This window comes from Lissotriton vulgaris, chromosome 3_1 (assembly GCF_964263255.1).
Source record: "Lissotriton vulgaris chromosome 3_1, aLisVul1.2, whole genome shotgun sequence".
Lineage (NCBI taxonomy): Eukaryota > Metazoa > Chordata > Amphibia > Caudata > Salamandridae > Lissotriton > Lissotriton vulgaris.
This window is the reverse complement of record NC_141689.1, coordinates 351,855,244-351,871,294: the sequence shown is the minus strand read 5'-3', so window position 1 is coordinate 351,871,294 and position 16,051 is coordinate 351,855,244. Positions and strand designations below refer to the sequence as shown.

At 43.5% G+C, this 16,051-nt stretch overlaps 1 protein-coding gene across 8 annotated transcripts in view; it reads left to right on the top strand.

The window, feature by feature from the left end:
• Window positions 1-16,051, top strand: part of FYB1 (FYN binding protein 1) — a 706,027-nt gene that overhangs the window by 347,378 nt on the left and 342,598 nt on the right. For 3 of the 8 annotated variants that reach the window (XM_086960563.1, XM_086960561.1, XM_086960566.1), the window contains exon 1: window positions 6,591-6,733. The exons of the other annotated variants lie outside the window; for them this stretch is intronic. The gene's annotated coding sequence lies outside the window, so the exon portion shown is untranslated. Of the gene's footprint in view, window positions 1-6,590; window positions 6,734-16,051 lie in introns of those variants that run through there. 8 annotated transcript variants of the gene reach the window in all.

Sequence of the window (16,051 nt, the reverse complement as noted above, 5' to 3'; positions counted from 1 at the left end):
GTCGAAAGCCGCGGAGAGGTCCAGGAGGATGAGGGCCGCTGTTTCTCCGTTGTCGAGCAGGGCTCGGATGTCATCGGTGGCTGCGATGAGGGCGGTCTCGGTGCTGTGGTTGGCCTGGAAGCCAGACTGCGAGAGGTCGAGGGATCCATTCGTCTCGAGGAAGGCGGCCAGCTGCTTGTTGACGGTCTTCTCGATGACTTTGGCCGGAAACGGGAGGAGCGAGATGGGGCGGTAGTTTTTGAGTTCGTGGGGTCCACTGATGGTTTCTTCAGGAGAGCGCTGAGTTTGGCGTGCTTCCAGCTCTCCGGGAAGCTAGCGGTGTCGAAGGAGGTGTTGATGATGTCCCGCAGGTGGGGAGCGATGACAGCGTCGGCCTTGTTGAAGAAGTGGTGAGGGCAGGGGTCGGTTGTGCTCACACAAGAGACCCAGCAGGAATACTGCTCACAGGTGTTAAGTATTCAATGCTGGTGCACTTTCATACAATCTCCTCATCCCTATAAGAGTATTTATCTTTCCCTCAATGTGCACTCACATACCCTTCCACTGGAGTGCAGATGAAGCTTTTTCAAGTGCCTTTGGGGGCCAATGCAAACCTAGAACATATATTTTGAGATTAATTGTACATGAGGGAATCACTACTTCATGACCACTCCCTGGTAAAAAATGATAGCTTTGCAAGTGTTGTAGTAAGGAAGTAAATTATTTTCCTAAGCCTTCACATCAAAAGAGAGCAAAGGCGTAGATGCCAAGTCCTCATCTATCTTCCCCTTGGCTGGCTAACCTTGAAAAAGATTACCACTATGGAAGTATCACAAGAACCCTGGTGATCTTCACCTTTGCTATCAAGTTAGGTTCCTTAAATGGTCTAGTAGTGATAATGTGCCCTGATGCCTCCATATGAAAGCACCTAACCTAACCATCCTGCCCTCTGTAAGGTGGGCATCCCAGTACCACATCTTTCCTTCTGCAACGAGAGGAAAAGGGACAGTTCCTCCCTCCAGATGCCCAGCCAGAGAGGTGAAATCCTTGACACCCATCTCTTTAGGGATTGGCAACCTGGGAATACTTCTGAGATTGTTCAGACCTTCCAAACATCTGGGGTTGGTGATGCTGAAAACTAAGCTTCAGGCAACCATTATATTTCACCTTGTGCCAGTGCATTCGGACACAACCTTTCCATAGTAAGGCACTCCTACTGGGTTTTGGTCAGCTTTAGCAGCAAGCACAATTTGGAATTCTGGCATGCTCTGCAGACTTATTATCTGCCCAATAGTGGACAGCTCTAACTCCTCCAACAGAAAGATAGGCAACTGTGTCTGCAGCACAGGTTCATCTAATGTACTTAGATCTGCCTCAGGTCTGGTGTTGGAAGTATCCTCTTCCCTCAAATATGCACCGCTGGCAGCTTCTTGTCTTCTGATCCCGGCTTATAATTGACTCAAACCCCTAAGGTCATCCCTCACTAGGCAGTCCATGCTGGGGATTAACGCTTCTCAGCATCTATATTCAGCTCTACATAGCTTAATACCCTTGACAGATACAGTATCTCCACACGATTAGATTCAGACATCTACCACCTCAAGCACTGGCTGCACATCATCCAGATCTGGATGTTTAGTGCCTATCTGAAGCTCAGCCCAATCAAGACAGAATTCCTGTTATTTACCAACAACAACAAAACAAGAAACAGTACAAACTTAACCCAATGGAATGAACCTTGCAGACTTCAAGCCTAAACTTTTTCTAAACGCCAAGTCACTTGGATTCACTCTGAACACCAACCTCACCCTTGAGGAACGTGTTGCCAAAAATGAAGACGGTCTGCTGGTACCAGCTCTCTCTTCTAAAGCTGATCGAACTGTTTTTTTCAGAAAGTTATTCCAGAACTACTGTTCAAGCCCTCATACCCTTAAATCTGGATGGTGATAATGCCCTGCTCTATGGCTTCCAGAACTCCACATTGGAACCCCTTAATGACATCCTATGTGTCGTGTTCCGACAGTGTGGGCGACGGACAGTAGGGCGTTAGGACCCTGTGGGTCCTCAGACAGAGTGACCAGGCCACCGGACACCAGATCCGGTGACGACACAGGAAAGGGGACAGACAATGATTAGGACAGGGACGAGTAAGGACGTGCTGACGGGACGCTGTACAATATGAAAATAAAGGAAATGCCCGACTAACCTGTGTCCAGTGTTTTGGTGTGCCGCCCAGCCAACAGCATGAACACGACAACTGGCGACGAAGGGAGTGAACCGGACGTGTGCCCATCGGATGAAGAAAATTGGCGATCTTAATTCAGGAGCCCACCCTGGATCGCGTCGTGCAGAAAAGAAGAAAAAGTGCCCTGAAGAAATGCAGCAAAGCGGGAGCTCACCCCGACTGATGAGGAGAAGAAGACTGCTGGCTCCGGTAAGCGCCGTGTAGAAAGCGCGAAGTTAAAGGAAATTGGCGCGAGCTCTTGCGAGAGTCTCGGCGGCCATTTTGAAGTCAGGCGCGCGAACCAATCACCGTGAAGAAAAAGACGGCGGCCATCTTGGAGTCAGGCATCGCATTGATTGGACGCGAAGTCTCGCGAGAACGCCGGCGGCCATCTTAAGAACAGGCGCAGGAGCCAATGAAGTTAAAGGAAACGTCGGCGGCCATTTTATAGAGTCAGGCACAGCTCAAAGATCGAAGAAATAAAGGAAATAAAGGAAAAAGTGGATGAAACAAAGAACAGACAAAAACAAAGGGCACCAAAAGAGAATACAAAAGGCAAGAATACAAAGAAAGTGAAAAGAAAGAAGAAATAAGTGCCAGAAAGAGGCATATATAAGAAAAGAAAAGAGATATAAAGAAGAGGAGAAAACAAAGAAGTAAAATAAAGAGACAAATAAATAGCACAAGGAAAAAGAAGAGAACAAAAGGAAAAGGACAAAGATAGCCCAGAAGAGGACAAATACAAAGGAAAAAAGGCAGAAAACAAAGCAAAAGGAGAAGAAATAAGGGGAAGAAAAGAGACAAAAGAGAAAGGAAGATGAAGCAAGAGAACAAAAGAAGAAGAAAAAGAGGAAATAAAAGAGAAACGAACAGATAAAGAAAGAAGGCTAAATAAATAAACCAGAGAAGGCTAAATAAAAGACAGAAAAGAGAAATAACACAGAAAGGAAAGGACATAAAGAAAAAGTAGAAAAGAAGAAAGAAGATAAAGAGAAAAGAAGATAATAAAGAGGAAGAAAGAAGATAAAGAGAAAATATAGAGAAAAGAAGAAGAAAAGAAGAAAGAAGATAAAGAGAAAATATAGAGAAAAGAAGAAAGAAGATAAAGGGAAAAGAAGAAAATAAAGAGGCAGAAAGAAGATAAAGAGATAAGAAGAAAATAAAGAGAAAAGAAGAAGAAAAGAAGAAAGAATAAAGACAAAAGAAAAGAAAACAAAAGGACGGACATAAAAAAAATAAGAATAAGTTGCAGGAAGGATGCAAATATAAGAAAACAAGGAAATAAAGAAGAAGAAGACTAGGAAAGCCCAGAAGAGGCCGAATAAGAAAAAAAAAAAAAGGACAAAAAAAAATAAATAAATAAATAAATAAAGGAAAAGCCAGAGATAAGGCCAAATAGAGGAAAGGACAGAAAAGAGAATTAACAAAGAAAAGAGGGACAAAGATCACCAAAGAAAGAGAAAAGAGAAAAGGAGAACATAGAAGAAAAGAAAACAAAAGGAAAGACACAAAGACAAAGGAAATAAAATGGGTAAAAAGGAGCAACGTGACAGGACTTTGGCGCAGGAGAAACAGCAGGAAAGGACAAAGACAAACAATGAGCAGAGCGGACAGGCGCCACCAAGGAAGATCAAGGCAAGAGACACTGCACGGCCAGGACCAGAGGTGGTGAGACAGAAAGAAACAATATCGATATTCAGACAACAGGTTCTCCAAAGATTCACTGGCGGTGACGAAAGTGAAAGGATCGATGATAATGGCTGTCTCCGACTGACAACAAACAACAAGGAAAAGATAGCGTTTCAAGGAGCTAAAGGCGGATGAAGAAGAAATGGCAGCGGCAACTGCAGCCACATAGAAGGAGAAAGATAGAGGACAAGGAAGCGATGGAGACACTAGATCACGAAGGACATTCAGTAAATAACAGAGACTCATTGAAGAGATGTAGAGTGACAAGTTCACTCTCTCTCCCTCTCTCTCTCTCTCTCTCTCTCTCTCTCTCTCTCTCTCTCTCTCTCTCTCTCTCTCTCTCTCTCTCTCTCTCTCGTTTCGTTCACCTCCATCAATATGACTGTGAATGAGGACTATGGTAAATGTGTCACGAACATTTGTTTGCAACAAGGGGGGAGATGTCGTGTTCCGACAGTGTGGGCGACGGACAGTAGGGCGTTAGGACCCTGTGGGTCCTCAGACAGAGTGACCAGGCCACCGGACACCAGATCCGGTGACGACACAGGAAAGGGGACAGACAATGATTAGGACAGGGACGAGTAAGGACGTGCTGACGGGACGCTGTACAATATGAAAATAAAGGAAATGCCCGACTAACCTGTGTCCAGTGTTTTGGTGTGCCGCCCAGCCAACAGCATGAACACGACACTATGCACCGGAGTACGTCTCATCCAGAGCCTGAAAAAATATAATCGCATTACTCCATCCTGATGGAATTCCATTTTCTCACCTTGCTGGCCATAACATCTTAAATACCAGCTGCGTTTTACGAGGCCATAATGTCGGGCACACCTGAAGCCAGGACACCATCAGACTGCAGACTAAGGAGTGTAAAGAAGACAAAACAAGGCCTCAGACCTTTTACATCTGTGCAGCCAGGATCTGGAACAACATCCCATATCCATCACGACCACTCCAGGGCTTAGTAAAAGGGTTGAAGATTCCCCTCTTGAAAGAATACTACATCACAATGCATTAACCATCCACAACCCAGTTCCCTCTCCTATTACTTGTTGAATTTGTGCTTGCCTTTCTCACTGCTACGCTGCCTTTTTAATAGGTTTCCACTATAGATCTACCGAACACACAAAATACGTACATAGATGACATCTCTGAGAGATTCATTGATCAGCATCAACCATGGGCTAAGCAGTACAGATGCTTCGCATGCAAAATGACGTGCTTCAACCAACCCAGAGAGGTTCCATATAGTCTTGTTAGGAGAGGTTTGAGTTTTGGTGCCTTGCTTACCTTTCAGCGGTTTGAACATATGAACACAACTTCTGAAGAGCTGCTAAGTCAATCATCATTCAGACGGGACAGTATGCACCTTGTTTGTTAATGCATGTCACATGTCACTTGGGACCTGGGATCTGTGTGTCAGCCAAATACTGAGAAAGCGTTACCGGTAAAACACCCAAAATTTGTTGAAGAGTATATACATAGTCTTTGGCAGTAGGGGATCCCTTATATATACATAATACAGAAGAAGGATTACTCTTTAGTTTGCCTTGGTACAAGAATCCAGTGCACAAGCAGGACCTGGGTGGTTGGCCGGGGGAGGGCGGGGGGAGAGACGAAGGAAAAAAAATACTTACCAGTAATGGCCGGCCACTGCCTCTCCTCCATCATCTTCCGTTTATATTCCTGCAGTCCAGACCGGCAGTAGGAGGCATCCAAGCTCCCAAGCTTCCCTGAGACAATCACAACGCTGCAATGCAACGGTGTGATTAGTCCGAGCACCGTGGAAAGGGAGGCTTTGCATGTTCCTCACCAGGCTGTGTAGTGCAGCCTGGTGGGGAAGATGCAAAGTGTGTAGGGCTGTTTGGCCGGCCCAAGAGGACCGGCCAAGCAGTCGTGCACACTAAGGTAGTGTAAACCACTCCTCCCCTTGCTCTGGCCAGCCCCACCCCGAGCGCCGCTGTTGAAATTGGAAAACTAAAATGATAATAACAATAGTTATTCTCATTTATTTTTCCTTTTGTTCAGTGGGGCTAGGCTCCTCTACCTTAGCGGAGGAGCCGCCACTGCGAGTCATTTCAAGAAAAATGCATGAGAACCCAAAATGGTATATAGGCTACAGACATCAGCAGAGTCTAAAATTCAGTGTGGAGAACATGCAAACGGTTATTAGGTCAATACAAGACCGATTCCTTGCAGAAACCTTACCCGCTTCGATGCAGCCAGAATTCCCCCACAGTGCTGAGGAATTTGACGCGTGCATGGTTCAGACGACCTCCAGCCGTCCTCCACACACGCCCACTGTGACGCACAGAAGAGGTTAACCATTATTTTTCTAAGTTACGGGGATGCCACACACTACTGAATGATGCATTATTTTACACAATACAAGTTTTTCTCAATATTTCTGACTCCTATCATCTATGCCTATGCAGAGTTAAGATTGATTATGAACACCGCACAGAAATAGCTTTGCTTTGTCTGTCTTTTACATACACACTTCTGCCAAATGTGCAGGTCTAAAAATATCGAAAGTTTAAAAAACAGCTGTGACACTACTATGTAGTTGTCAAAACTTCAGAAATACAAAGTGGTCTTTTCATGAGTTATCTTACTTCCTAATTCACGAATACAACATAAGGAACAAAAAATTGCAGCTTCGTAAAAAAACTGTTCCTCAATTTGGAATGTCATCATATTAGAACGTTGTTCTGCCTAGAAACAGCACTGTTTAACTCCTAGATTAAAGGGGTGTATGTACGCCGTTTACATCTATTCATTGAAGCTGCATTTGAAGTCGTTGATTCCCCCACTATGAAAATATGAACTGCTTCCAAGGTAAGAGAACTGCAATGCACATACTGACTTAGACTTGTTTATTACAGGCTTGACTCTGACTAGTGTTTCAAATACATGTTTTATTGTTTTCTTTTGTGGCTGTAATTATTTCTAATTTAAGAGGAAAATAATTTCAGAAACATGTCCAAAACCACAGAGAGAAGAAGATGCATGAAAACTAACAGACAGAGGTAGATAGATAGACAGATAGACAGATAGACAGACAGACAGACAGACAGACAGACAGACAGACAGACAGACAGACAGACAGACAGACAGACAGACAGACAGACAGATAGATAGATAGATAGATAGATAGATAGATAGATAGATAGATAGATAGATAGATAGATAGATAGATAGATAGATAGATAGATAGATAGATAGATAGATAGATAGATAGATAGATAGATAGATAGATAGATAGATAGATAGATAGATAGATAGATAGATAGAAAATCTGTGCCAGTAGAGTTGTAAAATGTATATATGCATGGGCCTCTGAACAAAGATAAATTACAGGTGTTAGTAGTTTACGTGTGTAATTTACACTTATACTTTTGAGTAAGTGTATTACTTTTAGCTATTCAGAACCTAAATTACATTTTGATTATGCATTAATAATTATAAAACGCAATGTACAGAATTCTTCAAAAGTAGTTTAATTATATTTTATTAAACATAAATGTTAAATCAATTTATTAATTCAAAAAAGGATGTTTTACATTTTTTCATACATTGTTATATTTATTTATATTTTCAACTATTTTATATAATGCAATTTAATTTAACCTTATTTCCTACAACATTTTGTTTCAAGTCCCTACCTCCATTAATTTCTATAACAAACAACACACTTGCCAGTGCTGGGAAACTTATTTTCACAACCTGTTTGAATCTATAGTGTACAAGACTATGGCATGGACACTTGCTTTATAAATTGCAAACTTTTATTTTGATCTTGTATGCCTTTTTAGTTCTGCATCATTATGATTCTGTGCATTGGAATACAAAACATTCTATGTACATATTATATACAAATACGGAATACAAATAAACACACAATATGGTATATACAATAAATTCTCAACTTACATACAACGCATTCTTGGCCATCCATTCATACAACACATGCAACACATACACAATGGTCCCAGTGTCAAAATAAACTTTTTTGGTTCAACAAATGAATAGTCCGTTCTTTGACCTATCTGACACTTAATTGTAGTAATTGTAATGGAAGCAAAAAAGTCTTTCCACGTGTTTCCCAAGAAATTACAGGCAAATCAGGGAAATGACCCGGGACCTGGTCGGTCGACGTGTTTCGAGCCCTGTGACTGGCAGGGTTCTCCTCAGGACCAAACAATAACTCTAACGTTGGGTCGTGGCTCAAACAGGCAATTGTATTCCAAAGTGTAAATATTTTGAGGGGTGTGCTGAACTAAGACTGATGGTTGGCGGGGAAGAATGTTCCGAGGGTCTGGTTCTTTAGCTGTTAATGTCGTTTCTATATCGTTTCAGGGTTCCGTGCTGTTTGGAAGTATAAACCGCCGGTGCCGATGGGGAATAGTCGCCCGTGGCTGCCGCTCCTACACGCTACGTTTTTCTCAATCTTTCGTAAAGCTTCACGCTAGTACACGGAGTGCAAGGGTTCCATCGCTGGTCGCAACGTTCGCTCCTTCCCCTTTGGTCTGTTACCGCTGAGCTGTACTAGCGTGAAGCTTTACGAAAGATTGAGAAAAACGTAGCGTGTAGGAGCGGCAGCCACGGGCGACTATTCCCCATCGGCACCGGCGGTTTATACTTCCAAACAGCACGGAACCCTGAAACGATATAGAAACGACATTAACAGCTAAAGAACCAGACCCTCGGAACATTCTTCCCCGCCAACCATCAGTCTTAGTTCAGCACACCCCTCAAAATATGTACACCTTGGAATACAATTGCCTGTTTGAGCCACGACCCAACGTTAGAGTTATTGTTTGGTCCTGAGGAGAACCCTGCCAGTCACAGGGCTCGAAACACGTCGACCGACCAGGTCCCGGGTCATTTCCCTGATTTGCCTGTAATTTCTTGGGAAACACGTGGAAAGACTTTTTTGCTTCCATTACAATTACTACAATTAAGTGTCAGATAGGTCAAAGAACGGACTATTCATTTGTTGAACCAAAAAAGTTTATTTTGACACTGGGACCATTGTGTATGTGTTGCATGTGTTGTATGAATGGATGGCCAAGAATGCGTTGTATGTAAGTTGAGAATTTATTGTATATACCATATTGTGTGTTTATTTGTATTCCGTATTTGTATATAATATGTACATAGAATGTTTTGTATTCCCATGCACAAAATCATAATGATGCAGAACTAAAAAGGCATACAAGATCAAAATAAAAGTTTGCAATTTATAAAGCAAGTGTCCATGCCATAGTCTTGTACACTATAGATTCAAACAGGTTGTGAAAATAAGTTTCCCAGCACTGGCAAGTGTGTTGTTTGTTATAGTTTATATTGGCTTAGCCTTGCTGAGTTTAGGAGCCAAGACCCTTTTTGTTTCTTAATCCATTAATTTCTATGGCAGGGTCTTGCAGTACCAGTCGTTTGTCTTGTGTTATACAGGACTTACTACAGCTTTGAGGTGGTGTAATTTATTACTGTTTTGGGTCACTTTTGGCCTTAGTAACTTTAAAAGTATAGTTTGGGTATAGCAATGGGCGTACTCTTTTGTGGGTGGGTTTATGCCCCTCCTTACACCCCTCCCTAATCCCTCAAAAACCCTTGTTACATCTCCCTAAACCCCTCCCATTTAATAGTAAGCTTTCCCCTTTTTCCGGCAACCCTCCGAAACCATTCACATTTAGTACTAAGTAGTAAACTTACATGTGGGAGGATCCCCCACAAAAAAATAGGACAGGTGGAAGTGGAGATTTACACTTGCAGAGTTGTGAATATCATTTTGTATTACTTTAGTAGCACTGCTGTAGTACTAAGTGTACTACAAAATGCAGTCTTTGAATAGGCCCTCTTGCTATGTGAATCACTGCGTTAAAGCTTGTTGTAAAGCTCCAGCAAGGGAGGGACAATGAATGAGACTGTGTCCCATACACAACATCATCATACATTTGCAAGTGGATGCACTGTGGATGCGTTGTGAATGCCCACTCTCTATCAACAACCAAGGAAGCTGACCTTCTTGGTTCGGCAAGGATCATGTCACAAGACCACCATGCAAGACTATGTGGTTTTTCAAGTCAGTTCTTTGCCTTTTTCTACAACAAATATCCCACGAAAGTCAAGGGAAGCAATGAGAACTAACTTGAAGGTATCCCACGTTTATCTTTTCCTACTGTCCCCAACCTATCCTTGCTGCTTTGTTACTCCCTTGATTTTTTTCAGGCATTTATGTAACCTTTAGTCCAATCTTAGTACAGTTGTAGCGACTGGACTTTAACTTCCTCGCCTTTAAAAATCCAGGCTCTTGCTCAACTGCAGCATAGTAATGTAGTGGTGTACCCAGCCTATGCAAAACCACTAAATAAAAAAAGCTGTCTTTTTTACGGGAGGCAACACTGCACATGTTAAAAAACATTACTGCCCGGGGACACAGTGGCTTGCTGAATTTATTTTAAAACATATTGGACTAGTTAAGCAGAAGTCCAGAGATGTTTTAATGCATGGGCAAAGTGGCCTCTGGCCCAGGGCCCCAGCCTTTCAGGGGCCCCTGACAGAGTAAATTCTGTTCTGCAGAGAGTCTTGCCTTGATGACCTTGACTAATTCTAAAACAGATTGTTTTAAATACTGTTTACTTTAATTTATTCTTTTTTTTTTATTTCAGTAATTTTTTATTGAAAATAAAGAGCATATTTACATGGTACTGGGGTTGATGTGCGAGAGTCGATTACAGACATTTTGCACAGAAATGTTTGTTTCATGCATCATTCTTAAAAAAAAGTTTCTTTTAGATAAAAACAGCACCTCACCTAAGAGAAATGGGAGGGTGTCAAATAGATTATTTGCAGTAATATTAGTGAGCTGCAACAGTTTTACAGTATTGAAAACACACACCACAACCCCCGAATATTAGTTGTAAGCACATTCCGAATGTGGATGAGTGTGCCTATGCACTGTCAGCGACCTGGCCAAAGAGGGCATGAAAGAGCTGATACTGGATCTTAAGTTCAAAGCTATTCTATACAGGGTCCCCCTAAATACGTGTGGCCCAGGGCCCCCAAAGTCCTTAAGATGTCCCAGCAGAAGTTCAGACAGGGTTTTAGGGCGCCTTTGCTAGTTGCCCGCCAATGTGAGGTGGCATGCTGCAGCGAGATATCGTGTGTGCATGCTGCTGACTCCTGACAGCGGCGCGTGCCACTTCCTTTCCTGTGCTGGCTGCACGCGCGAACATGTCTTCACCCGAATGTTCAGCAGGCAGCTGGCGTAGCTGCGGTAGCTGCCGAGCAGTAAATAAGTAACAGCTCTGTGGCTGCGTTCCCCTTGCCCTACATATTCAGAAACGTGTGTATTTATTGAGCTGGAGCGGTATCGTTAAGCCTGTGTTCACTCTTGACATTTGGAGGTTCACCAGGGTAGTTTTGGGGTCAGAAACAGACGCAAGTTGCAGCTTTACAGTGCATTTAGAAATTGTCTAGGTCCATAAGATTAACAGAAATAAAAGAAATACGTAAAGGTCAAATCTACTCGAGGCGAAGATGTAAATGACCATCCTAAAAAGGTAAACACTCAAAAGTATCCCCTGGAGGAGGAGAATTGTCAATACTCTTTTTGCTCGCAGAATAGCAGTAAAAATTGTATCTGCTAACCTTGTGACCCACAACCACTAGCAGAACAAAGGATAGATCATGTGTCAGGCGTACTTCAGTCTATATAAAAATCAAATACAATTTATTAAATACGATAATTACACAAATAGATGCCGATTACAAATGCAGGGTCAAAAACAAATAAATCAACGAATTGCACTTGCCTGTGGCAACAATTTTATCAATATTGAAAGTCCAAACCAAAGAGCTCCAAAGTACCTCGGGGATCAGCCAGTTAGATAGTCCTTGAGATACACAATAATACTCCTGAAGCAGAAGGGAACCTTTTATCATTTAGATAACTGCGGTGATCGCTACGTCGAAGTTTCGGTCCCAAATCGTCTGAAAAGCACACAAGACCATCCTGAAAGATCATGGGTCGAATTTGCAATTAATACATTGTATCTATACCCAGTCTCCTGGGGGTGATTGGGTTCCCCTAGAGAGTTGTAGCATCCTAAAAAGGTATCAGGTATGCACCAAATTGTTCATAAAATGGACATATGGGGAAGGGTTTGCGTTTATGTGTGGTTTCTAGATGGACTTCTAGGTTAAACATGAAGCTCACACACATTAATGCTACCGTTATTTCTGTCTCACAGCATCAACACTGGGCTGTGCGGTGGATTGCAGGAAATAATAAATACGCTGATCTGAAACGCACGCTGCTTCACTCCGAAGGGTTCATCCAGAGTCCATATTTGAGGTATATGCATGCACCAAACAGTAGCAGAGGCAGGGTTTTCTGCCAGAGGAGGCCATTAGGGTCTTTAATGGGTGCCATGATCAGTTGTAGGTATTCAATAGTAGGGATTGGAGAAGTCTGACAATGGTGTGACTTCAAAGCCAGGTATGAATTGCACAAAGCGGGTACACCAAACGAGTCATAACTGTTTGAGGGGGGCTCGGGAATGGTGAGCATAACTTGCACTTCCTAAATTTGCAAAATAAAAAGTCGCAGTTGCTGGAGGGACACTCATAATATAGGCCATTGCCTTCAAGCCTGACCCTCACCAGGTGTGTTTGGAGTTTAACCTTTTAGAAACTGTAGCACAACAGCACTGTTTTTCTGCACAAGGTCAGTAAAATGTGTCTAAAGTTACATCAGTATTAGAGACAGTTTAAAAAAACTGCCAATCCAATTTCACACAGACTATTCATTTTTAAATTCTATATAACATCTTCTTTCATTTCTTCATTTGACTTGGTTCCATTCTTCCATCCTGTATTTTCTCAGTCATGCGTTATGATGGCAATCTAATTGTAAGGACCATGAGGGTAAATATAAAGTTATACATAACTCGCAATCTCAGGTTGTAGACTGTAGAAGAGCTAAACCTATACTAGAAAGTAGAATTATAACAATGAATCATACAGGTCTAGAACTCACACAGCAGCAGTCATTATTAATGTCATTACATCTCGGCAAAGTTAGTGGTCAGAATGCCAGCATTTGAAATGCGCACAGCTACCTCCAACGGAGGTGTCCCGGTGCTGGGGGCCATTGGGAAGATTAAGCAAGCTATTGCCCGGAGTCAAATGGTGCTGGGCTAACCTGCCACTGGAGCCGGGGATCGAACTGTAAATCCTGTAGTCCGGAGTCAGGCACCCTGGCCGCTGCGCCACACCTCTTCCACCAGTCTCTATCGATTCAGGTACTAACCACTAAGGACGCAGTGCGTAGGGTGGTTTGGCGTTCAGTAAACATGAACAGCAAAATGTCCCAGGTAATACTGATTAGTTCTGCCCTGGTGGATAGTTGTAATTGCATGCCATGCGTACCTGCCCATATCCTTCGCTGTTTTGCTATTTTATTAGACAAAATTGAACTTTTATTTGTTAGACCCATCGTGTTATCGTCACAGTCCTCGGGATCAGAGTGATGCTCAAAAGGGCCCACCTCTTGATCTAACCAAGCCCGGATAGCTATAATAGCCTAGGTCAATGGAAGGATCAAGCAAGGGAAGGTAAGGAAGGGAACAGCAGGGAGGGAGACCTGAAACGACAAACAAGAAATCATGTAGTACTACGCTATTATAAGTCACTGTACTAATTTCTCTATGACCAATTATGCTACACCTGTAAAGAAAATAATGTTACCACTGAAATAAGATATGTCTCTTCCTGTTATTCTATGTCTCAAGAAGATGTGGTCCGGAACTATCTCCAACTGTAATAAAAGAAAGGATAAGACTATAGTATACTCCTATGAATCCTGTGAGCTAGTTCTTGGTTTCCAACAAAACAATGCGTGAGATACATACCCCCCGATGGATCCCACAGCCGTAATTAAACTCCTGGAAATCCTTAGTAAATCCTAGTTGGGAAGTCCCTGACCATCCCCTCTGACTGATATAGTTAACTAATAACTGAAACAGTAGTAGTGTTTGATCAGGCAAATAATATCAATAGGGTCACGTCACCCAAAGGCCACTGGGAATTGTACAGTACCTTGAACAGAAGCACACTACTAGCGATCTGGAATACCCAGCAATACTTCAGCAAGTTGAAGAACATGGACAAAAATGCCCCGCGGTCACTTGCATCAACCTTCTACAATCGTCCTCCGGAAGAGCTGTCTCCTTCAGCTCTCCCACGGAGGACCCTCGATGTTTGGACGATACTGGATCACCTGATACTTCCAGGTGTGACCAACGCCCTCCACATGAGCCGCAAGATGCAGGCTCCCCAACGGAGGACTACAGGAGAATGACGGCTGTCAATGCCAAACAACAATCAAAGGAGAGATCCCCAATACCGTCTTCTGCATGAGCCGCGTACTGTGCAGGCTCCCCAATGGAGGACCAAAGAATAATACAACAGCGTATGCCGTTTCACAAATTCAAGGAACAAAACCGTCCTCCGCATGAGCCGTCAACTGTAAAGGCTCCCCAACGGAGGACCAGAATATATTACGCCCGAAAATTCCATTCGAATCCAAGTACTCTCTTCCACCAGTAAGGCACGCAGCGCTCACCTGCGAAGGATCTGACATCTGAAATCCGGTCAGTCAGACAATGAACAAGGGCGCAGCGCTCCTCTTCCGGGACGTTCACCACAAAGCCAAGAATTTCCAACACAGTGTTCCAGAAATGGGCGTATCATATAGGACTTTCCCACAACGTGATCACGCCGTGCTAGGCATGCTGGGGATTGTAGTATTTCCTACTGCCCGGTATCCGAGAGACAAAGACAATGTTTGTAAGTGTGAGACGCTCAATCTGGCGCATTTAACACATCGGGCCCATTCCTGGCTTGATAAAGCCTGTAGAGAAGCAAACAACACCTTACGCAGGACATTAAAGCAAAATCCCAGAGATCAGACTGCGATCAGGGAAAGTAGGATGCTGTATAAGGTTGCCGTAAAAAAAAGAAAGTCAGCCTTGAAGGAGGAGAAGTAGGACTCTATAGTGGGAGCCTGCCATTCCAAAGCTCCCCAAGCTTTCTGGAAAGCTGTTCGTTCAGTTCTATCTCCCACCCTACCAGCAGACAAAGTAACTGCCCATATATCTCCCGAGACATGGGTGTCACACTATGCTAGTCTTTACTCTGCTGATCTTTGTGCCACGGAGGCCCCTGTACAGTGGAATTTAACATGCCAAAACCTTGTTTTTAATGAAGGAGAAGTCCAGAAAGCAATTGACAATAGTAAAGGTTCAAGTTCAAGTTCCAGAATTTATATAGCGCACTACTCACCCAGAGGGTCTCAAGGCGCTTGGGGATGGGTTCATTATTTATCGAATAGCCAGGTTTTAAGTTCTTTTCTGAAGGAGATGTGGTTCTGTGTAAGGCGGAGGTGGGTGGGGAGTGAGTTCCAGGTCTTGGCCGCCAAGTAGGAGAAGAATCTACCTCCCATGGTGGATCTTTGGATGCGCGGAACTGCGGCGAGGCCTTGATTGGAGGATCTTAGTTGGCGGGTGGGTGTGTAGAAGTATAGTCGAGAGTTGAGGCATTCGGGCCCTAGTTTGTAGAGGGCCTTGTGTGCATGGGTGAGGAGACGAAATGTTATTCTCTTGTTGACGGGGAGCCAGTGGAGGTCTTTCAGGTGGCCGGTAATGTGATTTTGGCGAGGGATGTCCAAGATAAGTCTTGCTGATGCGTTTTGGATGCGTTGGAGTTTTTTCTGTAATTTGGCTGTAATTCCGGCGTAGAGTGTGTTTCCGTAGTCCAGTCGACTCGTGACTAGTGCGTGGATGACAGTCTTTCTTGTCTCGGACGGGATCCAACGGAAGATTTTTTTGAGCATACGAAGTACGTTGAAGCAGGAGGATGAGACTGCATTGACTTGTCTGGTCACCGAGAGTGAGGAATCTAGGATGAAGCCCAGGTTGCGTGCGTGATCTGTGGGTATGGGTGCTGTGCCCAGAGCTGAAGGCCACCATGAGTCGTCCCAGGCAGAGGGGGATGATCCTAGGATGAGCACCTCCGTTTTGTCTGAGTTAAGCTTTAGGCGGCTGTTTTTCATCCATTCGGCTACTTCTTTCATGCCTTCGTGAAGGT